The sequence below is a fragment of the Carcharodon carcharias genome, chromosome 20 (genome assembly GCF_017639515.1).
Source record: "Carcharodon carcharias isolate sCarCar2 chromosome 20, sCarCar2.pri, whole genome shotgun sequence".
Classification (NCBI taxonomy): domain Eukaryota; kingdom Metazoa; phylum Chordata; class Chondrichthyes; order Lamniformes; family Lamnidae; genus Carcharodon; species Carcharodon carcharias.
This window is the reverse complement of record NC_054486.1, coordinates 73,245,021-73,257,258: the sequence shown is the minus strand read 5'-3', so window position 1 is coordinate 73,257,258 and position 12,238 is coordinate 73,245,021.

Sequence of the window (12,238 nt, the reverse complement as noted above, 5' to 3'; positions counted from 1 at the left end):
TGTTTACTCTCTTGCTTTCCAATTTTTTTTTAGCTTATTTGTCTTTTCATTCAGCTCAGCAACTACTCTGGTGAATTCAGTTGTATATGTTTCAGAGTTATCAGCGGAACACTTATATAAGTTTAACAACTTCACTTGGGCATTCAGTTCTTTTTGGAATATTTCTTCCATGGTCACTGACTGCTCCTGAGACGCTTTCAATTCACTCGCTAAATCGTCAATCTGCTTTTTAGAATTTTCCTTTTTTGCTTTTAAAGCTTGAATTTGCTCTTCTACACTACGCATCTCATCTTTCATGTTCTTCATATTCAATCAAAGTTCAGGAATCTAATCAGTTTTGGTTGTTAATTCTGCATTCAACCACCTGTCCTGATTCATCAGCAATTCCTTTTCTTGTTTCAGCATCGACTTCATGCTGTTCATATTAGTTAGATGTTCGTCATTTCTGAGTTTTCCTTTTGTTAGCTGTTTCAGAAACTCTTCACACTCTTTTGAGAACTTCTACTTTGAACTTCTACTTGCAACTGTTCAACTTTTTCTTGACATTCTAGGTGCTTTGTTTTCATTTCAGCTATGTCATTTTTCAACAACTCAATAGTTCTCAGTAAGTTTGAGGCATCCAATGCTTTTTCTTCTAGTTCCTTGAGTTTCAGCATGGGGTTTATATTTTCCAATCTTATTTCTGTCTTTTCTTTCTCCATTTGCAGCAGAGTTTTGTCCTTGTCCTTTGTTTTGGCTTCACTGTTGGCCAAGTCTGTCCCCAGTGAAGTCTTAACTTTTTTCAGTTCTGTAATGCTACTTGTGGCTTCAGTATCTGCTCGCTGATTGAAAAGTTCTATGGCTTTCCCTTTCAATGCCTCCTCTTTCTCATTCAACTTATTCTTCAGCTCTTCAGTTTCTTCCTTGTGTGTCTTGGCTTCCTCCTGAATATGGAACATTGCTGAGTCTTAACTGCCAACTGGTTCTTCAGTTTGTTCAGAGTGAAATTAAATTCACTTTGTTTCTCTTTGTAATTTTCCAGAGGAACAAACTTTGACCTGAGGGATCCTTGTGGAGTGTGAATGTCCTTCAATAGGTTTCCCTTTTCTTTGAGAAGCTCAATTGTTTCGTTGAGTTTTCTTGCAATTCAGCAGATTCTCCTTGACTTGTTCCGCTGTTCTTCCATTCTGCTTTTCATGGCAGTCTTCATTTCTTTATGCTGCTGAAGGATTATGTACTCCTTTTGCATTTGATCTTGAAGGACAATCAGCTGTTCTTTTAACTGTTTATTTTCTTGTTGATCTCCTGACAACTCATGCTGCACTTCAGTGCATTGCTTTGTCATGACTGATAGGTCCAACGGTGATTTTTCTGAATTAGTGTTCAACATCTTTTTTAACTCATATTTTTCCAAGGCCACATGTTGATTCTTCAGAAAGTCTTTCAGGGCACTGAGTAACTTTTCCAGCTGCTGCTTTGCCTGGTTGCACTTCTGGTTGATTTCTTCCAACGCAGCTTTGATATGAACATTTTCCTGTGAAACAGCTTCATTTTCTTTTAGCAGGCTTTGTTTCTTTAAGGTTACATCAGGTAGCTTTCCTTCATTCAAAGCCAGCGGCTTTATTGTGAGTATTCTAGACCTTTTTTTAAAAAAGTCTGCGCTCTCCATGACTTGGAGTTTAAAACATTTATCAAAGTCTTTTAATATCTCACCAGATGTGGTTGAAGATTCACCGATACCTTGTCTTAGGATTACTTCATCTGCAAACACACCAAAAAAGTATAAAAACGTATTAACTTGTAGTTCTTCTGATTTCTTACTTAATCCTGATGTGCTCCTGCAAACTAAAAATTTTCTTCTCCATGATGCCCAATTTTGCATCTGATTTAGAAACATAGAAACTAGGAGCAGGAGTAGGCCATTCAGCCCTTTGAGCCTGCTCCACCATTCATTATGATCATCCAATTCAATAGCCTGCTCTTGCTTTGATCCCCATACCCTTTGATCCCTTTTCCCCCAAGAGCTATATCTAACTCCTTCTTGAAAGCATACAATGTTTTGGTCTCAACTACTTTCTGTGGTAATGAATTCCACAGGCTCACCACTCTCTGGGTGAAAAAATTTCTCCTCATCTCAGTCCTAAATGGTCTGCCCCATATCCTCAGACTATGACCCCTTGTTCTGGACTCCCCCACCACCCGGAACATCCTTCCTGCATCTACCCTGTCTAGTCCTGTTAGAACTTTATAGGTTTCTGTGAGATCCCCCTTCATTCTTCTGAACTCCAGCGAATATAATCCTAATCAACTCAATCTCTCCTCGTAAGTCAGTCCTGCCATCCCAGGAATCAGTCGGGTAAACCTTCGCTGCACTCCCTCTATAGCAAGTACATCCTTCCTCAGATAAGGAGACCACAACTGCACACAATATTCCAGGTGTGGTCTCACCAAGGCCCTGTATAATTGCAGCAAGACATCCCTGTTCCTGTACTCGAATCCTCTAGCTATGAAGGCCAACACACCATTTGCCTTCTTTACCGCCTGCTGCACCTGCATGCTTACCTTCAGCGACTGGTGTACAAGAACACCTAGGTCTTGTTGCACGTTCCCCTCTCTCAATTTATAGCCATTTAGATAATAATCTGCCTTCCTGTTTTTGCAACAAAATGGATAACCTCACATTTATCCACATTATACTGCATCTGCCATACATTTGCCCACTCACTCAGTTTGTCCAAATCACAATGAAGCATCTCTGCATCCTCCTCACAGCTCACCCTCCCACCCAGCTTTGTGTCATCTGCAAATTTGGAGATATTACATTTAATTCCCTCATCTAAATCATTAATATATATTGTGAATAACTGGGGTCCCAACACCGATCCCTGCAGTACCCCACTAGTCACTGCCTGCCATTTGGAAAAAGACCCATTTATTCCAACTCTTTGTTTCCTGTCTGCCAACCAGTTTTCTATCCATCTCAAAACACTACCCCCAAACCCATGCACTTTAATTTTACGTGCCAATCTCTTATGTGGGACTTTGTTGAAAGCCTTCTGAAAGTCCAAATGAACCACATCCACTGGCTCCCCCTCATCACCTCTACTAGTTCTATCCTTTTAAAATTCCAGTAGATTTGTGAAGCATGACTTCCCTTTCATAAATCCATGCTGACTCTGTCCAATTCTGCCACTGTTTTCCAAGTGCTCAGCTATTAAATCTTTTATAATGGACTCTAGAATTTTCCCAATTACTGATGTCAGGCTGACAGGTCTATAATTCCCTGTTTTCTCTCTGCCTCCCTTTTTAAATAGTGGGGTTACATTAGCTACCCTCCAATCTGTAGGAACTGTTCCAGAGTCTATAGAATCTTGGAAGATAACCACTAATGCATCCATTATTTCTAGGGTCACTTCCTTAAGTACTCTAGGATGTAGATTATCAGGCCCTGGGGATTTATCGGCCTTCAATCCCATCAATTTCCCCAACACCATTTCCCTACTAATACAGATTTCTTTCAGTTCCTCCCTCTTACTAAACCCTATCTTCCCCAACATTTCTGGTATGTTATCTGTGTCCTCCTTTGTGAAGACAGAACCAAAGTATATATTTAGTTGGTCAGCCATTTCTTTGTTCCCTATTATAAATTCCCCTATTTCTGACTGTAAGGGACCTACATTTGTCTTCACCAATCTTTTTCTCTTCACATACCTATAGAAACTTTTACAGTCAGTTTTTATGTTCCCTGCAAGCTTACTCTCCTACTCTATTTTCCCCTTAATCAGTCGCTCAGTCCTCCTTTGCTGAATTCTAAAGTGCTCCCAATCCTCAGGTCTGTTGTTTTGTCTGGCTAATTGGTATGCCTCTTCCTTGGATCTAATACTATCTCTAATTTCCCTCGTAAGCCATGGTTTGGCCACCTTTCCTGTTTTACTTTTGCGCCAGATTTGGCCCTTGCCTTAGCCTAAATTGGTTTGGTAATGTTACTTTGTTATCCATGATTGTTTTACACACAGGGGAGTCCAACTTTAAATTTGTTTTTTCTTCCAAGATGGCTCCACAGTAACCATTTTTTCTCTCTTTTAAGATGATGCTGCCATACCTTTCTTCACAATGAAGTTTGCTGCGCTTGCTAGTTTTGGTGGGCTCCTGCTGTAATGGCATTCGCGATTTCCGTGTTTTAAATTTTTCAGCAGTGACTCCCTGGATCAACTTTTTTGAGACTTAGACCATAAGACATAGGAGCAGAAATTAGGCCATTCGGCCCATCGAGTCTGCTCCGCCATTCAATCATGGCTGATAAGTTTCTCAACTGCATTCTCCCCGTAACCTTTGATCCCCTGACCAATCAAGAACCTATCTATCTCGGTCTTAAATACACTCAATGACCTGGCCTCCACAGCCTTCTGAGGCAATGAATTCCATAGATGCACCTCTCTCTGGCTAAAGAAGTTTCTTATCTATGTTCTAAAAGGTCTTCCCTTTACTCTGAGGCTGTGCCCTCGGATCCCAGTCTTTCCTACTAATGGAAACATCTTCCCCACGTCCACTCTATCCAGGCCTTTCAGTATTCTGTAAGTTTCAATCAGATCCCCCCTCATCCTTCTAAACTCCATCGAGTATAGTCCTCAAACGTTCCTCATGTTAAGCCTTTCATTCCTGGGATCATTCTCGTGAACCTCCTCTGGACCCTCTCCAGGGCCAGCACATCCTTCCTGAGATACGGGGCCCAAAATTGCTCACAATATTCTAAATGTGGTCTGACCAGAGCCTTATAAAGCCTCAGCAGCACATCCCTGCTTTTATATTCTAGTCCTCTTGAAATAAATTCCAACATTGCATTTGCCTTCCTAACTACCAACGCAACCTGCAAGTTAACCTTAAGAGAATCCTAGACTAGGACTCCCAAGTCCCTTTGCACTCCAGATTTCTGAATTCTCTCCCCATTTAGAAAATAGTCTATGCCTCTAATCTTCCTACCAAAATGCATGACCTCACACTTCCCCATGTTGTATTCCATCTGCCACTTCTTTGCCCATTCACCTAACCTGTCCAAATCCTTCTGCAGCCTCCCCGCCTCCTCAATACTACCTGTCCCTCCACCTATCTTTGTATCATCTGCAAACTTAGCCAGGATGCCCTCAGTTCCTTCATCTAGATCATTAATGTATAAGTGAAAAGTTGTGGTCCCAACACTGACCCCTGCGGAACTCCACTAGTCACCGGCCACCATCCTGAGAAAGACCCCCTTATCCCCACTTTCTGCCTCCTGCCAAACAGCCAATCTTCTATCCATGCTAGTACCTTGCCTCTAACACCATGGGCTCTTATCTTACTGAGCAGCCTCCTGTGCGGCACCTTGTCAAAGGCCTTCTGGAAGTCCAAGTAGATAACATCCATTGGCTCTCCTTTGTCTAACCTCCTCGTTACCTCCTCAAAGAATTCTAACAGATTTGTCAGGCATGACCTCCCCTTGATGAAACCATGCTGACTTTGCCCGATTTTACCATGCACTTCCAAGTATTCTGAAATCTCATCCTTAATAATGGACTCTAAAATCTTACTAACGACCGAGGTCAGGCTAATCGGCCTGTAATTTCCCGGCTTTTGCCTCACTCCCTTCTTAAACAGGGGGGTTACATTAGTGATTTTCCAGTCCTCTGGGACCCTCCCTGACTCCAGTGATTGCTCGCAGTACCTAAGCATTTGTTGATCATGAACCCATTGATTCCCAGCTTTTGGAATTTTAATTTTTTTCAATCTGAGCACGCTCAGCCACCACGTGTTCAGGCACCAGCTCCACACTCAGCTGCAGTGTTCCCTCAGCTGCACTGTTTAAACTATTGGTGGGCTCTGCCTGGTGAGTGCCCTGATTTTTAAAAGACAAGTTCAGACTTTCAGTGAATTTTGCTCACCCTTTTTATGATCTGGCTTGGTCCTTTGACTCTGCATTCACTTGGGTTCTTCTTTCCATCTGTACAGCTGATTATTCTTCTGCTGTCTTTCAGCCTTTTTTCTTTTTTGAATTTTGCTCAGCCTTTTGTGAACTGGCTATGTCCGATCAGGTCTGGCAATGGAAGTTATTTTAAGGGGATCTCGAACTGTGTCTTCAACTTAGGGGATTGATTTGCAGAGCTGGGGGAGGTGGAGGGTAGGAGGGAGCCCCAACATCAACTTGTCTAGGGGTTTGGAATGATGATCAAGCAGAGCTTTGTTCAATGGGTTCAGCAGCTGGGCCTGTGACCGCAGCCAAGTTAAAATCCCAGTCACCAGTGTGTCCCGATGGCAGAAATGTCATACACTAGGCTGCATGTCAGCTATATTCCAATGCAGACAAGCCAGTAAATAGCAAAGGAGGAAAACACCTCGAAGCACTCAGTGACTGTGCAGTGACTCGGCCGATGATAGAGGGTTACACCTCAACAATGTCAGTGTTCCTAATAGGAGCCACCAAGCCTGATCACACTCCAGGGAGAGCAGGGAGGTGTCCTCTGGTGAAGTACTGTATTCAAAAGGCAGGTTGCTGAACATCTGGGTCACACTCAGCTGAAGGGAATATAAAAGCGTTCACATCACCAATCATATCAATGTTCATTAAATCAGACAGCCCTAGCAGACTTTCACTCAAGTTCTTCCAACAGGACATAGATTAACTTTAATAATGACAGAAAATGCTGCAAATACTCAGGTGCTCAGATGCGGAGAGAGAAACAGTTAACCTTTCAGGTTGATGACCTTTCATCAGAACTGGGAAAAATTAGGGATGTTACATCAGTAAACAGCAGTATAATTCCAGCATATTCTGCTTTTATTTCAGATTTCCAGCGATGCAGTATTTTGCTTTTGTATTGATGAACTTTACATCCTTCAGAAATGTAAATGTGCAAGGAGTTTATAGTATTATAATTCACGTGGAATCCATAATTACTAAAAGAGGCCCTTCAACCAAAAACATTTGACAGCCACTGTATTGGTACAGAATGTAATCCCTTCCTTTATCTGGATGATCTCCTCATCACAAAATGGAATCTACTGGTGGCCTTGGCTAGCTTCTTGCCCCTCAGGGTGATCTGCTCGGCCTTCCACTGGTAATTCCTTCTTCTTGGGACTGGGGTTGAGAATGGGCCCGAGCTGCGGGTAGCTGGTCAGTGAGCGCTTGTGTGAGTGGCTCTGGCGCTGGCACCCTGTGCACAGGTTTACTTTTCAGCTCTGGCAGTGCATGGTGGTCCTGTGCCAGCAGAGGGGAGAAGGCCTAGGTCACAGCCCTAGGTCCACTACACTGATCGCAGTGTACAGGACATGACCTGGCTGCATGTTGATTCCACACATGGTTCCTGAAGAGCAGATGGTTGTGCAACTCCTTCCTGCAGTGAGTGTGCTTCAGCCTCCCACATTGTTGCACTTGAAGGCCACCTCCAATTCACTGAACGTGTAACATTTCTGGAAATTGAGCTGTGCTCCGCCGGTGCTTCAAGTACTGTAGGCCAAGGTGGGAGCGGGGACTCTGCTGGTCCTCTCAAGCTTTTCAGGTGAGTTCTGGCTGCTCAAAGGGATTGAGCATTGGATGGTGGCTGTGTTGGATATAGGTGAAGGCCTGGATAGTCCTGTTTAATAATCCAAAGTAGCTGAAAAGGTTGAGGCAAGGCTGAAAGCAGAGCAGTAGCAATCACGTGGGAGTCCCTTAAAACTTATTTTGGAAGCAATAATGAAAACAACTTGGCCAAATTCAGTACATTTACACCTACAGAGCAGGGGACATAGACAGCTGGAAGCACAGCCACCAACGGTAGGCTGAATCATTTTGGAGGTACTCAAGAGGCCAGAATTGGAAGAGCACAGATATCTCAGACAAAGGCGAGGATGAAGGGGGTTACAGAGATAGAAAGGGATGAGGCCATTGAGAGATTTGAAAACGAAAATGGGAATTTTAAAAACAAATTGTTGCTTTGCTTAGAGTCAATGTAAGTCAGTGAGCACAGGGTGATAGATGAACGGGACTTAGTGCAAGTTAAGTTATGGGCAAGAGTTCACCAGAACATGGGAGACCACCAGGAGTGCATAAAGGCACTGTTCAATTGATTTGTAAAGTCAATGTGCTTTTTTTTTATTCTTCCATGGGATATGGGTGCCATTGGCTAGGCCAGCATTTATTGCCCATCAGTAATTGGTGGTGAGCCACATTGTTGAACCACTGCAGTCCATGCGGTGTAGGTACATCCACAGAGCTGTTAGCACGGTCTAGGACTTTGACCCAGCAACAGCGAAGGAATGGTAATATAGTTCCAAGTCAGGATGGTGTGCCTTGGAGGGGAACTTTCAGGTTTTGGTTTTCCCATGCATCTGCTGCCCTTGTCCTTCTAGGTGATAGAGCTCATGGGTTTGGAAGGTGCTATCGAAGGAGCCTTGGTGAGTTGCTGCAGATCATCTTGTGCATACAGCTCCTATGCGTCGGTGGTGAAGGAAGTGAATGTTTAAGGTGGTAGATGGGGTGCCAATCAAGCAGGCTGCTTTGTCCTAGACGGTGTCAAACTTCTCGATTGTTGTTGGAGCTGCACCCATCCAGGAAAATAGGGAAAACCTTCTGACTGTATACTGTGCCACCACCTCTGGTGGTCTGTCCTGTCGGTGGCACAGCACATACCCAGGGATGGTGATGGTGGTGTCTGTTGACTAGTCTGAGACAGCTCTTCAAATTTTGGCAGAAGCAGTCAGATGTTAGTAAGGAGGTGTTTGCAGGGTCAACAGAGCAGGGTGTGCTGTTGTCATTTCAGATGCCTAGGTCAATGCCGGGTGGTCCGTCTGGTTTTATTTGTTTTAGACTTCGTAGTGGTTTGATGCAACTGAGTGGCTTGCTAGGTCACTTCGAGAGTCAACCACAGTACTGTGGGTCTGAAGTCACATGTCGGTCATACCAGGTAGGGATGGCAGATTTCCTTTCCTGAAGGACATTTAGGAAGCAAGTGGTTTTTAACAAAAATCGACAATGATTTCATGGTCGCTATTACTGAAAGTAGTTTTTTAAATCCAGATTTATTAACTGAATTTAAATTCCACCAGCTGCTGTGGTGGGATTTGAACCCATGTGCCCAGAACATTAGCCTGGGCTGATGTTAAGCAGTGTCACTGATGTACCCGCGGTTGATTTCCAAGATTTAAGGAGTCACAAAGACATTGTTGACATTAAAGCTAAACTTTTTATTGCTGCTTATGACAATTTAGTCAAGATGCACTTCAGAAATTCTATATTGCAGTCAGGAAGTGTTTTTCTGCAACTGCCCAGAAGCTACAGCTATCCCTCCTTTAGCACTCCTAATGTGCTCCTTAAAATGGCATACCAAAACAAACAGGCTAAATAAAAATCTCTTTCATATGATCATAAGGAATAGGAGCAGGAATAGGCCATTTGGTCCCTCAAGCCTGAGGCGCCATTCGATAAGATCATACCTAATCAGATTATGGCTTTAACTCCACTTTCCTGCCGGCCCACCATAACCCCTGTAGATCAAAAATTTGTAATTCAGCCTTGGATATATTCAATGACCTAGTCTCCACTACTCTCTGCATGCTAATTTTTAGTGATTCATGTACAAGGACACCGAGACCCCTCTCTACTGCAGCATTCTGCAGTCTCTCACCATTTAAATAAAGTTCCACACTCTGTATCATCCTCACAACTTGCTTTCCTACCTATCTTTATACCTTCAACAAACTTGGCTACAATACAGTCACAGTCTCTTCATCCAAGTCATTAATAAAGTTTGTAAATAATTGAGGGCCCCCTCGCTTTCTCCCACTCACCACTTTCCTCTCCTGACTCCCTCATTCCCTTTCACTACTCCCCTCTCCTCACTCCCTTGCTCCCTCTCCCTCACCTGCCCACCACTTTGGGACTTTGGGAGGCCCAAAGTGCATGAAAAATAGGTGATTTGTAGTCAAATCTAAGACAGAGGTGTTTAAAATAAGAATGGACAAGGACAAACAAAAGTCTGAATCAAGCATAAGAATTTTTGCATATGAAAATAAAGGACTATTGCCTCAAGTCCCTGCTACAAAATTGGTTTTCTGAGGCAGCCAGCACCATTGCCTAAACATCACAAATTTAAGAAAGGTAAGTGCAATACCACAATTATCATCCGGATCATTTTTTTGTTCATTCATGGGATGTGGGAATCACTGGCTAGGCAAGAATTTATTGCCCATCCCTAATTGCCCTTGAGAAGGTGGTGGTGAGCTGCCTTCTTGAACCACTGCAGTCCATATGCTGTAAGTACACTCACAGTGCTGTTAGGGAGGGACTTCCAGGATTTTGACCCAGCAATAGTGAGGAATGGTGATATATTTCCAAGGCAGGATGATGAGAGGCTTGGAGGGGAACGTCCAGATTCTGGTGTTCCCATGCATCTGCTAACCTTGTCCTTCTAGATTGTAGTGCTCATGGGTTTGGGAGGTGACGTCTAAGGAGCCTTGGTGAGTTCCTGCAGTGCATCGTGTGGATGGTACACACAACTGCCACTGTGCACCAGTGTTGGAGATAGTGAACGTTTGTGGATGGGGTGCCAATTAAGCAGGCTGCTTTGTCCTGGGTGATGTCAAGCTTCCTGAGTGCTGTTGGAGATGCACTCATCCAGGAAAGTGGAGAGTATTCCATCATACTCCTAACTTGTGCCTTGATGATGGAAGACAGGCTTTGGGGAGTCAGGAGGTGAGTTACTCTCTGCAGGATTCTTAGCCTGTGACCTGCTCTTGTAGCCACAGTATTTATATGACTCATCCAGTTCAGTTTATAGTCGATGGAAACCCCAAGATGTTGATAGTGGATTCGGTGATAGCAATGCCATTGAATGTCAAGGGGCGATGGTTAGATTCTCTCTTGTTGGAGATGGTCATTGCCTGGCACTTGTGTGGCCTGGCCTCCAGCAGTCCTCCAGGTGTCAGAGACCTTGGCTGTCACTTCCTCTGCCAGCTGTGGACTTGTGTCCATGATGTGCTCATCAGATTGTAACCCCGAATCTACTCATGGCCCACCACAGACCCATTGAGGTGAGCATATCTGCACTGGTGGAGGATGCAGGTGATCACTTCTGCATCCTCTGCAGCTTCTGAGGCATCCTCCTCAGAGGTGGAGTTGGAGATGGGGCAGTGGATGGTCTCCCTTGTAGGCCTCCCACTTTTCTGATTGGTACCTGGAATAATGAAAAGAAAGAATTTAGTGTTTGACAAAGCAGAATCCTTAATAAGTCAACATCTCACTCTGTGGGCACAGCCGGCAACTGCTAACTGGAGGCATTCTTACTGATTTCCTGTGGGAATCCTATCTTGCCCTTAGCACAAGCACGGTCTTGCTCCTCCCCAGCTATCTATGCAGCCAGTTCCTCGAAAGGAGCGGGGACTTGAATGTCTGGAATTCCACCTCCTGTCTGGGGGTACTCACACTTGTTGTGGGCTTTCTTCTCCTGCAGAAAGACAGAAGGATTGATTGCCATCCCAATGATTGCAAGAGCAGATCAGGAGCATGCATGCCAATGGCAACCACCTAGCTCTCTCCAATAAGCAATTGAGATGTCCTACAACCGATAGAAGATTCAGAGCACAAAATGGCTGGCACATATTCAGTGCGGATATCCCATCCGCTGGTCAGTGCTACAATCCAAACTCCTGTCTGACATCCCTGAGCACTTGCACACTTAGACTGCCTGAAGCCATTATGAGTGTCATTATGAGCAGCGAGTGTGGATGGTGTGCTTAACCTGGTGGACTGCAAATCATTTATCCTCTTCCGACGCTGCTGGGCATTTGTGTTGGGCCCCATGGGTGCTAACCTCCACTACAACCTCTGTCCAGGCTACTGTGGCCAGACTGGAGGACGTCCTGCTACCATCCCGGAGAAACAGCACCTCCCACCTTTCCTGGTCAGCTTGGAGGAGAGTCTGCAGGGAAGTTTCACTGAACCATGGGGCCACACGTTGTTTTCTTCTCTGTAACATTCTCCTTCAGTGTTGAGTGACAGCCAGACTGAAGCTCCTGGCCTGCAGTGAGTGATAACTGTCTGGACGCCCTCTAACCATAGCACCCGTACTTTCAACCCCATGAGTTAATGGCAGGTAATGCGGGCCCCCGGCACAAAATTCTGGAAGGTTGGTGCCTTGGTTGGCTTCAACTTAATGGTCCTTCTGGGTTTGGGGTTGAGGCGGTTTAAAGATGTAGACAGATGATTTATCTGTTCTTCTGGAGAGAGCAGCTGCTGGGTTGAGATCTTTAA